We start from the raw sequence: 12,608 nt of genomic DNA on the forward strand, positions 1-12,608 counted from the left end.
CATAAATAAACACTCAAGTGACCCATTATGTCTCTTCTGAAAAATTTCTCACCTTTCACCTACTACAACTACTACTGTAGTTCTCAGTACTGAGCATTTGGCCAGGTAGCAGTTTCAAAAATAAAGAAAATGGGTTACATGGGGACACACACAATTCTTGAATTTGCTTCAGTTCTTCCAGTCTTCAAAAGCCTCTACTGCCGATACAAGGGACACGGGTTCGTGCCCCAGTCTGGGAAGATCCCACATGCCGCGGAGTGGCTGGGCCTGTGAGCCATGGCCGCTGAGCCTGCGCGTCCAGAGCCTGTGCTCCGCAACGAGAGAGGCCACAACTGTGAGAGGCCCGCGTACCGCAAAAAAAAAAAAAAAGCCTCCAGAAGCCCGCATATCCCTAGGACTTTTTCCTCTGCATTTGAAAGGAACTTCCTCCAACTAATATGCTTAGAAAATTCAAATAGGTGTTTCCCCGGTGGCGGTGTCACAGTGGTTAAGAATCCACCTGCCAATGCAGGGGACACAGGTTCGAGCCCTGGTCCTGGAAGATCCCACATGCCGCGGAGCCACCAAGCCTGTGTGTCACAACTACTGAGCCTGCGCTCTAGAGCCCGCGAGCCACAACTACTGAAGGCCGCTCCCTAGAGCCCCTGCTCGCCACAACTAGAGAAAGCCCACATGCAGCAACAAAGACCCAATGCACACCCAAATTTTAAAAAATAAATTTTAATAAAAAGAAAATGCAAATAAATCTTTTGGGGATCAGCTTAAAGTTCAAATTAGCAGTGAGTTTTGTAACGGTAAATACAAATTTATAAAAGAAAAATAAATCCGCTGAGGCTAAAAAGGAGAGTTTCATCACCGCATCCACTTTCTTTTAGGGCATTTACTTGAAAATACTTGTTTTTTCTTCCTTTGCCCATTATTATATAAGAAAATATTTTTAAAGGCTATATATGTCTTTTGTCAGTTTTACAATCTGGGAATCTTTTTCTCCAGGACCTGAGAGAGAGACAGCTCTTTGAAATTCAACCATCACGGAAGACAGTACCCTTATGTTTCTGTTTTTGTGGAACAGTAGGAGCCTAACTTCAGCAGGTGCCTGGGTCTAATTTATAAAACTACCTCCTGTCATAAAGGTAAAAGAAATTTATATTTCTTTTAGATAAAGACACTTAGCAGATGCCAATGGCCACCCCAATTACATGGTAAATTTATCATGAACTATATGAAAACTGGTACTGTCAAAAATCCTCTAACTTGAGAACTAGTTCTCATTTATCTCAAAAACACCTATGTAACGGATTATATTGCCTGGCTATATAAAAGGGTGAGATTTCTTACTTACTTCACAGTCTCCTTACTAGATTGCCTGTAATGCACATCACATTCTGCTTTAATGCTTATTCAACAGAAAAAAATGTTTTCTTTCTCTTCTATTTATGTGCAGAGGTTTTCTGGGTTAACAGGACATTTTATTTATAATTATGTTTCCACAACACTTCCAAACCCAGAACTCCAAAACACTGAAAATTTCCTAAATGGTATTATCAGGAAATCCCTGAACTTCATTAGTAAATAACACACACATTTTAGAAAGTCATCTTTGAGTAATTATTATTTTTACATTTTTTATTATGGTAAAATATACATAATGAAAAATGCACCATTTTAACGATTTTGAATATACAATTTGGTGGCAGAAAGTACATTAACATTGCTTCGCGACCATCAAGACTATCCATCTCCAGAATTCTTACATCATTCCAAACTGAAACTCTGTACCCATGAAACAATAACTTCCTATTTCCTCATATCCCTAGATGTTGGCAACCACAATTCTACTTTCTGATGACTCCCAGGACCTCATGTAAATTGAAATGATAAATCATACAATATTTGTCAGACAGAAATGACGTATTTCTGTGAAGTTCCACTGAGTGTGCCTGCTTCTCCAGCCTCCCCTTCCACCTCCTTCCCCTCTATCACCTCTGCCACTCCAAGACAGCAAGACTGATCCCTCCTCTTCCTCAGCCTCCTCACCCTACTCAACATGAAGACATCAGGAATGAAGACCTTTATGATAATCCACTTCCACTTAATGAATAGTAAATAACTATCATGCTGTACAGTTAATAAACCTAGCTGTTGTGTATGTATGTGTGTCTGTGTGAAAATCTAATAACTGTACAGCAAGAACTGTAGGAGACTTTTTTGTGTCATCATCATCATTGCCTAAGTATTCATTGTGTAGAACATTGGTAGATATTAGGCTTATGTGCTAGGTCTCTTCCTAATGAGGTCCCTGTCATGAGGGGCAAGAGTAAGACCTAAACACACAGGCAGCATCAGTATCAATTCTTCACAGACCCAGAGAGTGAGCCCCCAGGTTAATATCATGAGAAGAGCAAAAGATTAGTCTATAAAATGAAAATAAATAAGCAAAATAAAGACCTTACTCAAAATGATACATTTAATTTCAAAACAACAAAAGCAGAGATCATCAGATGTACTTACAAGCAAACTGCTGCTTAATCACATTGTGTTGAACATGGAAAACCTGGAGTTAAAGTCAAGTTGTGCCATACAATGGTGGTTGCAGTTATATGTGGATATTTATCTCATGGCTGAGTTGTGTGGATAAATTATGAGTAGATTTATATAAATAAAATAATGTCAGACTTACTATTGAGAAGGTAAAGAATGAAATCTGCTATAAAACCCAAAGGTAAATTAGGAAAAGAGACTGTGGTTGGCAGAGTTTTGATGGCTGTGAACTTTGACTCCTGGGGTTACTCCCATGAATATGTTATGTTACATGGTAAAAGAACTTTACAGATGTAATTAAAGTTGCTAATCGTTTGACTTTAAAATAGAGATTACTCAGGTTAGCCTAATGTAATCACATGCACTCTTAAAAGTAGAGAACTTGTTCTGGCTAAGACAGAAGTGGAAGTCAGGCAGATCTGAAGTGTAAGAAGAAAGACTGCAACTGACAATCTCCTGTTGCGGCTTGAATATAGAGGAAGTCAGATGGAAACTATGAGAAGGAGATAAATTCTGCTTTGTGAGTGTGAAAGCGGACCTAGAGTTCCAGGTGAAAAGAAATAAATGAATCCACTATTATATTTGGGAGACTTCAACACCCGTCTACCAGAAATGGACAGCTCCAGCAGTCAGGAGTGAAGGAATAGAAATCATACAATGTCTGCTCTCAGACCACAATGGAATTCAAGTAGAAATCAAAAAGAAAAAGATAGCTGGAAAATCCCAAAATACATGGAGATTAAAAAAATACTTTTAAATAACACATGCATCAAGGAGAAATTTCAAACTATTTGGAACTAAATGAAAACACAACTTGTCAAAACTTGTAGGTTGCAGTGAAAGCAGTGCCTAGAGGAAAATTTACAGCATAAAAGGAAAATACAAAATCATTAGTCTAAACTTCCATCCTAGAAAACTTTAAAAAGAAATCCAAATTAAATCTAAAGCGGAAAAAGAAATAATAAAAATTAGAGTAGAAACTAATGAAATCAAAAACAGGAGAGCATGGGTGTTGGATTTTCTCAAATACTTTTTTTTGGCATTTATTAACTTATTTAAAAGATATATGCTGGGGACTTCCCTGGTGGTCCAGTGGTTAAGACTCTGTGTTCCCAATGCAGGGGCACAGGTTCAATCCCTGGTTGGGGAACTAAGATCCTACATGCTGTGTGATGCAGCCAAAAGAGAAAAACAAATAAAAAATAAAATAAAAAGGCCTATTCAGATTGTCTATTCTTACTTTCTACTGAAGACTTTGAATCAATAATTAATAAACTTCAAAAGCAGAAAGCACCAGACCCAGATGGGTTCACTGGTGAATTCTACCAAATATTTAAGGAAGATATTATACCAATTATCTACAATCTCTTCCAGATGAAATGTGCCGAGGAAATACTTCCTAACTCATTCTATGAGGCTAGTATTACTCTAATACCAAAACCAGAAAATAACATTACAAGAAAACTACAGACCAATATCTCTCATGAGCACAGAAGCAAATCCAACAATGTGCAAAAAGAATTATACACCACAACCAAGTGGGATTATCCTAGGTATGCAAGCTGGTTTAACAGTCAAATACAAATTAATGTAATCCATCACATCAATAGGCTAAGAGAAGAAAAATCACAGTATCATATCAATAGATGCAGAGAAAACATTTGAGAAAATCCAACAATGATTTATGATAAAAACTCTCAGCAGGGCTTCCCTGGTGGCGCAGTGGTTGGGAGTCCGCCTGCCGATGCAGGGGACACGGGTTCGTGCCCCGGTCTGGGAAGATCCCACATGCCGCGGAGCGGCTGGGCCCATGAGCCGTGGCCGCTGAGCCTGCGCGTCCGGAGCCTGGGCTCTGCAACGGGAGAGGCCACAACAGTGAGAGGCCCGCATACAGCAAAAAAAAAAAAAAACTCTCAGCAAACTAGGAATAGAGGGGAACTTTCTCAATTTGATGAAGAAAATCTACAAAAATGTAACAGCTAACATAATAATTACTTGTGAGGAGCTCAAAACTTCCCCACTAAGATCAGGAACAAGGCAAGTATGTCCTGCTACCCACTGCTTTTCAGCATTGTCCTGGAAGTCCTAGCTAATTCAGTAAGACAAGAAAATAAAATAGAAATGTATACAGATTAGGAAGGAAGAAATAAAACTGTCTCTGTAAACAAATGATACAAATGTCTATGTATCAAATCTGAATCAAAAACAACACAAATCCTCAATCCATTAAGCAATTATAGCAAGGTTGTTCCTATACACCAGCAATGAATGAATGGAATTTGAAGTTAAAAATACATTACCATTTACACTGGCACCTCTCCAAAATGAAATACTCAGGTATAAACCTAACAAAACATATACAAGAGCTATTTGGGAAAAACTATAAAATTCTGATGAAAGATATCAAAGAAAAACTAAATAAATGGAGAGACATTCCATGTTCATGGACAGGAAGGTGCAATATTGTCATCCAAGTGTATGCTGAATCTAAGAAGAGTTTTAGAATATAAGCTCATGATTCTAGAAAGAACGTGCAACAGGATTCTAGCCACATACATTGAGATCCCCAGTGCATAGCCCTGCCATGTCTTCTGTACAGTAAAAGAACCTCAGATGTCCTGATGGAAGGGGGAGTGCCAGGTTTACAGCCCACATGGACTGGGATTCAGAGAGTAACACCCCATCATGGAACACAGCAGTGTCAGGTCGTTCCTATTACTGCTGTTTTTGAATGAACTTTCTTCTCTTTGTGAATTCACACTGCTTCCAAACACTGCTCCTATCAATTCTCCTAATATCATGGCCCAGGGAGAGTTTGTTGGCTTAGCAAAATAAACCTCTATTAGAATTCTATTTTGATTATCCTTCTTTGAAGTCCATCTCACTTCAATTGTGTTAGAAAATGTACTTTCCTTCAGTTCCTGACTTGCAGTTATGTCAGTTCTTAATTTTCATTGTTGAAAACATTATACTGTCCCATCTGTCTAAGAATCTGGATTTTCATGAATATAGATTGTAGTTTTGCTCTATATAGATTCCTCCCTATTCTTGCTAATGAACTGCTTCTCATTCTCTACACCTTGAGGAAGTAATTGACTAAAAATATTATACATTAATGCTTTCTATGTTCAAAAACCATATATATAACTCTAACAGTCTCTCATTTTCAGAATTGTGCCACTTCCTGACATTTATGTGTGATTTCTACCATAATTCATAGCTCATTTCCTCTCTCTCCCACTTCTCTCTCCTTTGTTTGCTATATTACTCTCTTTGGCTTTCCCCCATGTGTTTGTTCTCTATCTTTCTGATCCAAGAACATACCTGGCCACAGATAATTTACTAAATGTATGCAGTGACCTTGTACTAAACTTCCATGAAAAGGGAACACAGGAGAATGATGAGCCATCTAGAGTGGCTTCCCAGACTTGGAATCTTCTCCATATGGACTTACTCCTGGCAAAATGAAGAGGAAATGTTACTGAGCTGAAGTCAAGACAGGTCTTAGATGTCATTTTCTCTCTCTCTTTGTACTTCATATTATTTAGTGGAACCCAGAAGAAGGGACATGTGTTTTGATAGTTATGAAACCTAAAATTTATACGGCAGTTGTATTTCTGTCTTCTGCTCTTCCAGCTGCCTTCTGCAAACCTCATGTTACCTCTTCACACTGCAGAGCCATGTATATTTTTATAATGTATTCTTGTAGATGATGGTAGATAACACAGTATGTGGCTGGAGGGGGCCACCAGAACACAAGAGTGTGTTTAACAAACTCAGGACAAGTCCATGGGATTGTTTGCAGGACAAGGGAGGTGACGCATGTTGAGGATCAGGCTACTTTGCTGTACTAGGGAATAAAGAGCACAGAATGGGGAAGGTCTCACAAGGTGAAGGATACAACTGTGGGATGGGATATCTGGAGGAGAGCAGGGCCTACAACTGGTTTCTCTGCAAATAACTTCCAGTAGGCTCTTATTTGCTGGTGACACATGACCACTAAATAGAAGGGTAAGTCCAGGACCAAGAATATCCAACTGCAATAGAGTAGCCTGTGTTCAAGGACTATTTAAAGATATATGCACACCTCACCCATGACACAATATGTAAAAGTCAATGTTGGAGAACACTGCAGATGGAGCAGTAAGAAAAGCAGGTAACAGTCCAGAAAGATGAGGATTACTCCTGCATGGGAGGTAAAAGTAGAAGTGACAAGTAGAGTTGACAAGTCAGCGAAGTGTCAAGAATGGGGAAGGAACACCAGAAATGAGGTGTGGTCACTAGAACTGGCACAAAATACTAATCAAACACAGTTGAGTTTCTCCTATAATTTGAACACAGCCCTGACGTCATGCCCTCCCCAAGGTGCCACTCAAAACCAGCAGCCTCTTGACCCATCTTGTTGTGGCTGGATTAATAGCCATTTGTGAACCACTGAAGGCTCTCTAACCTACTCCCAAGATGAGCAAATATACATGGCAACCACGTGATGCAAGTATTTAAAGACATTACAAAAGTGCAGCCAGTACTAGGCCAGAACAACTCAGCACACAACAGGTCACAGGAAAGAAAACTATTACAGAAAACTTTGGAGAGTCTTGCAAGAAAAGATAATGGTCCACGTAATTAGTAACCACGTCAGTGATGGCAATTCCTGGCATAAGCAGGCATGAGGAAATGTCAGCTAGAGGAAAGAAATAGGATCTGGGGTACAGGGGTGTCTTAGATCTGGACAGTTACCAGGCCAGGGAGAAGGCAAGCAAAATAGGATCTATTGGGCTTCCCTGGTGGCGCAGTGGTTGAGAGTCCGCCTGCCGATGCAGGGGACACGCGTTGGTGCCCCGGTCCGGGAAGATCCCACATGCCACAGAGCAGCTGGGCCTGTGAGCCATGGCCGCTGTGCCTGCGCGTCCGGAGCCTGTGCTTCTCAACGGGAGAGGCCACAATAGTGAGAGGCCCGCATACCGCAAAAAAAAAAAAAAAAAAAAAAAAAAGGATCAATTATAGTGACCAGTAGATGCCTAACCCTGAATCATTCTTTGTGAGGCTGCAGGGAAGGTGTTGCGGCTTTTCAAAGAGAGAAGAGGGCAGTGCACACACCTTATCCCAACCAACCACAGCACCTACTTAAGGACTTGTGGAAGGAAGCAGTTTTTGTGGTTCTGATGTAGGAAGGGCAGATCAGGCTCTAGTAAAAAAAGAGAGAGCAGGGAATACCTCACAGTACAGAGGTGGGTGTGAGGACCTTACCCAGGGAGGTTTTAAGTTTAAGGTTCTCCAGCATCACATCACAGTACAGGTGTCTCTGAACCTCATAAAGGAGACTCCACTCCTCTCAGGAGAAGTACACAACCACATCTTCAAAGGTCACAGTGCCTTTTCATGGTGGTGAACAGATAAAACCATAAACAACTTTTCTCTGAGTACCCACAATCCATCCCATACACATCTACCCCATGCCCATCCTTCTCCCAAGCCCCCCAACTCAGGGGACAAACCAGGCCCTGGTGCAACTTGTGCTATTTTCTCCTTATGGGCTCAATGGTCATGAAGTCCAACAATCAGCAACAAGTGGCAGATGGAGAAACAGGTGTCTAAGCTGTGGGCCTGGGGAAGATGCATCCACCCACTCTTGTCAAGCTATTCTCAATACAACCAAAGACACAGAAGTCTCAACACCAGAGCCCTGGGGCCATCAGACACACTCCCTCTCCAAGTACACATGACTTGCACATCCCTCAACACCACAGCCACATGCCCATAGCCACCATGCCTCACTGCCCCAGAGCACAGGCATCTCCCTGGCCTCTCTATATGTTATTTTTGTTTTAATCACCTCCTCTTTACCCCACTGGAATTCCTGTCCTAGGGTTATGGAGATGCAGAAGATATGACACCTGACACTGGACAGATGAGATCAACAACAGTTTATTAATTAGAGATATAGCCTGCGAGAGGAGGACATCACATACCATACAGGGCCACATGAATGTTGTACACTGGAAAAAAGAAAAAACCCCACCAGGGGTTGTGCGGTGGAAGTTTTTTAGGATCAAGAGGTCGGGGTACAACCTGTTTCCTAGAGGATGATGCAATGGCTTGTCTGAATAACTCTGCAGGCCAGTAGAGAATTGAAACCCACTTCAAAAAAGATTAGCAATGTTAAAAAGGAGATGGAAGGTGAAAACAGAGTCACTGTGCTAAACCCCACATAAGCAAACCAAGACTTAATATTCAATACCTAACCTAACTGCGGTTTCAACCTCCAGGAAAGTAACCTTTAACTAATCAGCCTGGAATTTCCTGGTCAGACCTAGTGAGGTAATCCGCCCAATAGACCCCTTTCGTTCCCCACTGGAGGGCAAACTTGCCGGAGACAATGCATTCTTTGCTAATAATTTCCCTTTTCCACACCCTTTCCACATTTAAAAACCTTTCCTTTTCTACAGCTCAGTGGAGCTCCTTTCTATTTGCCAGATGGGATGCTACCCAAAGCATGAATTGTTGAGTAAAGCTAATTTGATCTTTCTTTTTTGGGGGGCCTGCCACACAGCTTGCAGGATCTTAGGTCCCCAGCCAAGGATCGAACCCATGCCCCGGCAGTGAGAGTGCTGAGTCCTAACCACTGTACCATCAGGGAATTTCCGCCAATGTGAGTTGAGTTTTTCTTAAGAGAAGGAACTGCTCTAGGCCCCTTGATAAAATGGGAGACCCTATCCAAGATCACCAATTCGAGAGGGGAACTTACACTCAGGCCATTTGAGCCACTCTAGGTTTTATTAGATGTCAAGGCAGCACGTGATAATGGGCCTTTATTTTAGGCCTTAAAAATACAACTTTGCAGAAAGCACCCAGAGTTGCCTGGCAAATTCAAACAAGATTCAATATTAGCTTAGACCTCCCATGGCTCCCACTGGGGGTGGAAACATCTAATCCCTCTATGAAGGCCTCCCTCCCTGTATGGCTATTCCTTGCCTGAGACTAAGCCACAGAGAACCACCTGTCGACGTTGGATGCCCATGGCCCTCTTGCATTTCTGTGCTGCTCTTGCTGTCCCTCAGCTATGACAGCCTTCTCTGTCCATCTAACCCTCATTCAAAGTCCAGTCCCACTTACCAACAACCCCAGTCCTATTAACTAACACAAATGACCATACTTGCCCTGACCATATCCACCAGGCTAATTGAAACATTCCAGGCCCCAGCAAAGTCCTCACAGAATCTTGGTGAGTCCATAGTGTGGTGAATAAGAAATAGCTCTGGTCTGCATGTCATCTTGCCTCAAGCACTCCTATGCCTTGACATCCATCTCATATCTACTCTTCTCTTGGAAGCCTTGGCCACTTGCCAGGCTCTCATGTCTGATACACCCTACCTTTATGACCACATACCTCCCTCAATTGCACTTAAGAAACCAAAACCATCACTCAGGTACTCAAGCAAGAGAATAAGTAGTCAGTCTCTATCCTCCACTTCCTGCTTCCTGAACAGCTTTAGGACCATAACATGAAGATTATACCTCCTGTGACCACAGGTCACTTACTTGGGTCCACATAGTACCTACCACTTTTTGAATGTCTCCAACTTGAACCCCTCTTTTGATTTCCCAACTTGTGAGTCCAGCTGACAATCTGATGCCTCCACTTACTGGTCTCTGAAATACCTCAGACTCTTAACATGGTTAAAACAAAGCTCCTGATACCCCCAGTGATTATTACTCCTACTACCAACTTCCTCATCTCAGTTGGAGCTTCCATCCCTACAGCTGCCAAGACCAAACACGCTGGGGTTATCCCTGAGTTCTCTGTTTCACTCTCTCATCATCCATACTATAAAACCTAGTTGCCCCTTTTTAGAACATGCATCCAGACTCCGACCACATCTCCTAAACCACAGCCCTGGCCCATTAACCCTCAGTAGCCTCCACCTTGCTCCTCCCTCACTCCCACAGTCTGTTCTGCACTTTACAGTCAGATGGAGCCTTTTTAGACCTTGGTAATATCACCTCCCTCCTCTGATCCAAACCTCCCAATACCTTCAAAATAGATGCCCCATTTCTCAGGCAGTCATCCTATATTCCTTTCCTTTGTTCATACCAGAAACAGAGACCTGTGGTTCCTTAACACTCCCAGCTCAGTTTTAACACTAAGTATTTGCATAACCTGGTAGCAGCTCCTGGGTTAACCTTCCACACTAGTTTACACTAGTCGCCAGAAATGGGAACACCTCCATATCACCCATGATATAGACTTAGAACCCTGGGCTTGGGGTTTCTCTAGGGTTCCCACACCCAAGGACTGGGAAAATGGCACATAAGAGTCCCAGGACACCACAAACCAGAAAGCATCCGAGTGAGTGTTGGAGCCAGTAAGGTACTAGGACACCACTACCATACCTGTTTTGTTTCCATAAGTACTTCTGCAGCCTTCGGACTCTGTGGGAAGAGAAAGGCCTTATAAGAATGTAACTGTGGGTTAGAAACGTTGAAGCTCATGCCACCCTGTATTCTTCCTTGCCTGGCCTTGGAGCCAGACGACTTCAGGTTGGTCGTCTGACCCCTGTTACTCGGTGCTCTGTATCACCATTTACCAGCAGTATGGCCTTGAACAAAGATTCAACCTCCTAGTGCCTCCATGTCCTCATCACTCCCCTCAAATCTGTTTTTCCTTTGAAGGGCCTTGGGAAACATTTAAAACGCTAATGTAAATCCTGTTCCCCTTTTGTTCAAAATTCTCCATGCCTTCTTAGGTCCTCACAATGAAGATACAACCCTCAGCCTGACAGTCCGGGTATGACCCCGCTTCACCTTCTTTGTGTCCTGCAGACATCAGATGGACCCCAGGTTTCCCGAATCCTCCCGGCTCAATCCGACCTCCAAGCCTTTGCACCTGCGGGTCCCTCCGCCTGTCACCCTCTCCCACGCGCCATCACACTGTCGGAAACAGAGCCCCACCCACAACCGCCTCACCGTCCTGGACACCGCGGCCTGGCCTGCGGGCACATGGGCAGGTGCCCAGCATTCGGGGCTTTAGTGCCTGATGGGGTGAGGGCCCGAAGGACTACCGTTTACCTGAGGCTGTTGCCTAAGCGCCGCCGCCGCCGCCATCGGACTCTGTGAGCGGAGCGGCGCCGGGAGCCGCGGGAGAAGTGGGACCAGGGCACGGCGGACCCTCTCCCGGGCCTGGTGAGGGGCCCACGGGCGGCGTCGCCGAGCCTCAGACCGGCCTCTGTGCAATGGGGACTATGCCTCTACTCGGACCTTCCCGGTTCCGTCACCCCGTTTCTAACACGGAGCTCCGGAACTGACCCATAGCAGTTAAAATGAGCAGTAAAATGGTCACCTTGAGGAGGAGGCCGGAGGTCCCGCCCCTACAAGTTGCGCCTCAAACGGAAACTGCCTATCTCCTGAGAACTCATTGGTTACTCATACTGCCCTTTTCCGTTGAGCATTCTGGGTAATGTAGTTCACATAGATGCACGAACCTACCAGGCTTTTCAGGAAAAAAGGCTAAACTCCACAATGAGCGGTGCTGGAAAACAGGAAAACAGTGGCTCCAGTTCTAAGGACAGATTTTGTTCTTCACAAAAGGACCATACTAAAATCTGTGGGAGTGCTGCTGTTTGTGTTACCAAACGGAACTTAGTCCACTGGCTTCACAAAGCCAATCTACTGCCACCTGGTTGTGGTTAAGGAAAGAACAGCATTTACTGCAGGGCACCAAGGAATGGGGTGGAAGACAGATCTCAGATCCACTCCCATGCGGTCTTTGAGTTAGGGGTGGTGTTTTTGTTTGTTTGGGGTTTTTTTTGGCCATGCCACCCGGCATGTGGGATTTTACTTCCCCCACCAGGGATCGAACTTGCACCCCCTGCATTGTTAGCGCACCTGCATTGGAAGCGCACAGTCTTTACCACTGGACCACCAGGGAAGCCCCTGAGTTAGGGGTATTTTTTAAAGGGGAAGAAGAAGAGGCCAGGATTAATTATCTTGTGACACTTCTTTTTTTTTTTTGTGGTACGCGGACCTCTCACTGTTGTGGCCTCTCCCGTTGCGGAGCACAGGCTCCG

At 43.5% G+C, this 12,608-nt stretch overlaps 1 long non-coding RNA gene across 1 annotated transcript; it reads right to left on the minus strand.

Annotated features, from left to right (window-relative positions):
• Positions 1 to 206: 206 nt before the first annotated feature.
• On the minus strand, positions 207 to 12,441 carry LOC109548925 (uncharacterized). Its single transcript, XR_004523487.2, has 3 exons — positions 11,611 to 12,441; positions 10,936 to 10,974; positions 207 to 304 (listed from the first exon to the last, which is right to left on the minus strand). It is a non-coding gene; the product is annotated as an uncharacterized lncRNA (long non-coding RNA).
• Positions 12,442 to 12,608: the final 167 nt, after the last annotated feature.

This window comes from Tursiops truncatus, chromosome 19, assembly GCF_011762595.2.
Source record: "Tursiops truncatus isolate mTurTru1 chromosome 19, mTurTru1.mat.Y, whole genome shotgun sequence".
Classification (NCBI taxonomy): domain Eukaryota; kingdom Metazoa; phylum Chordata; class Mammalia; order Artiodactyla; family Delphinidae; genus Tursiops; species Tursiops truncatus.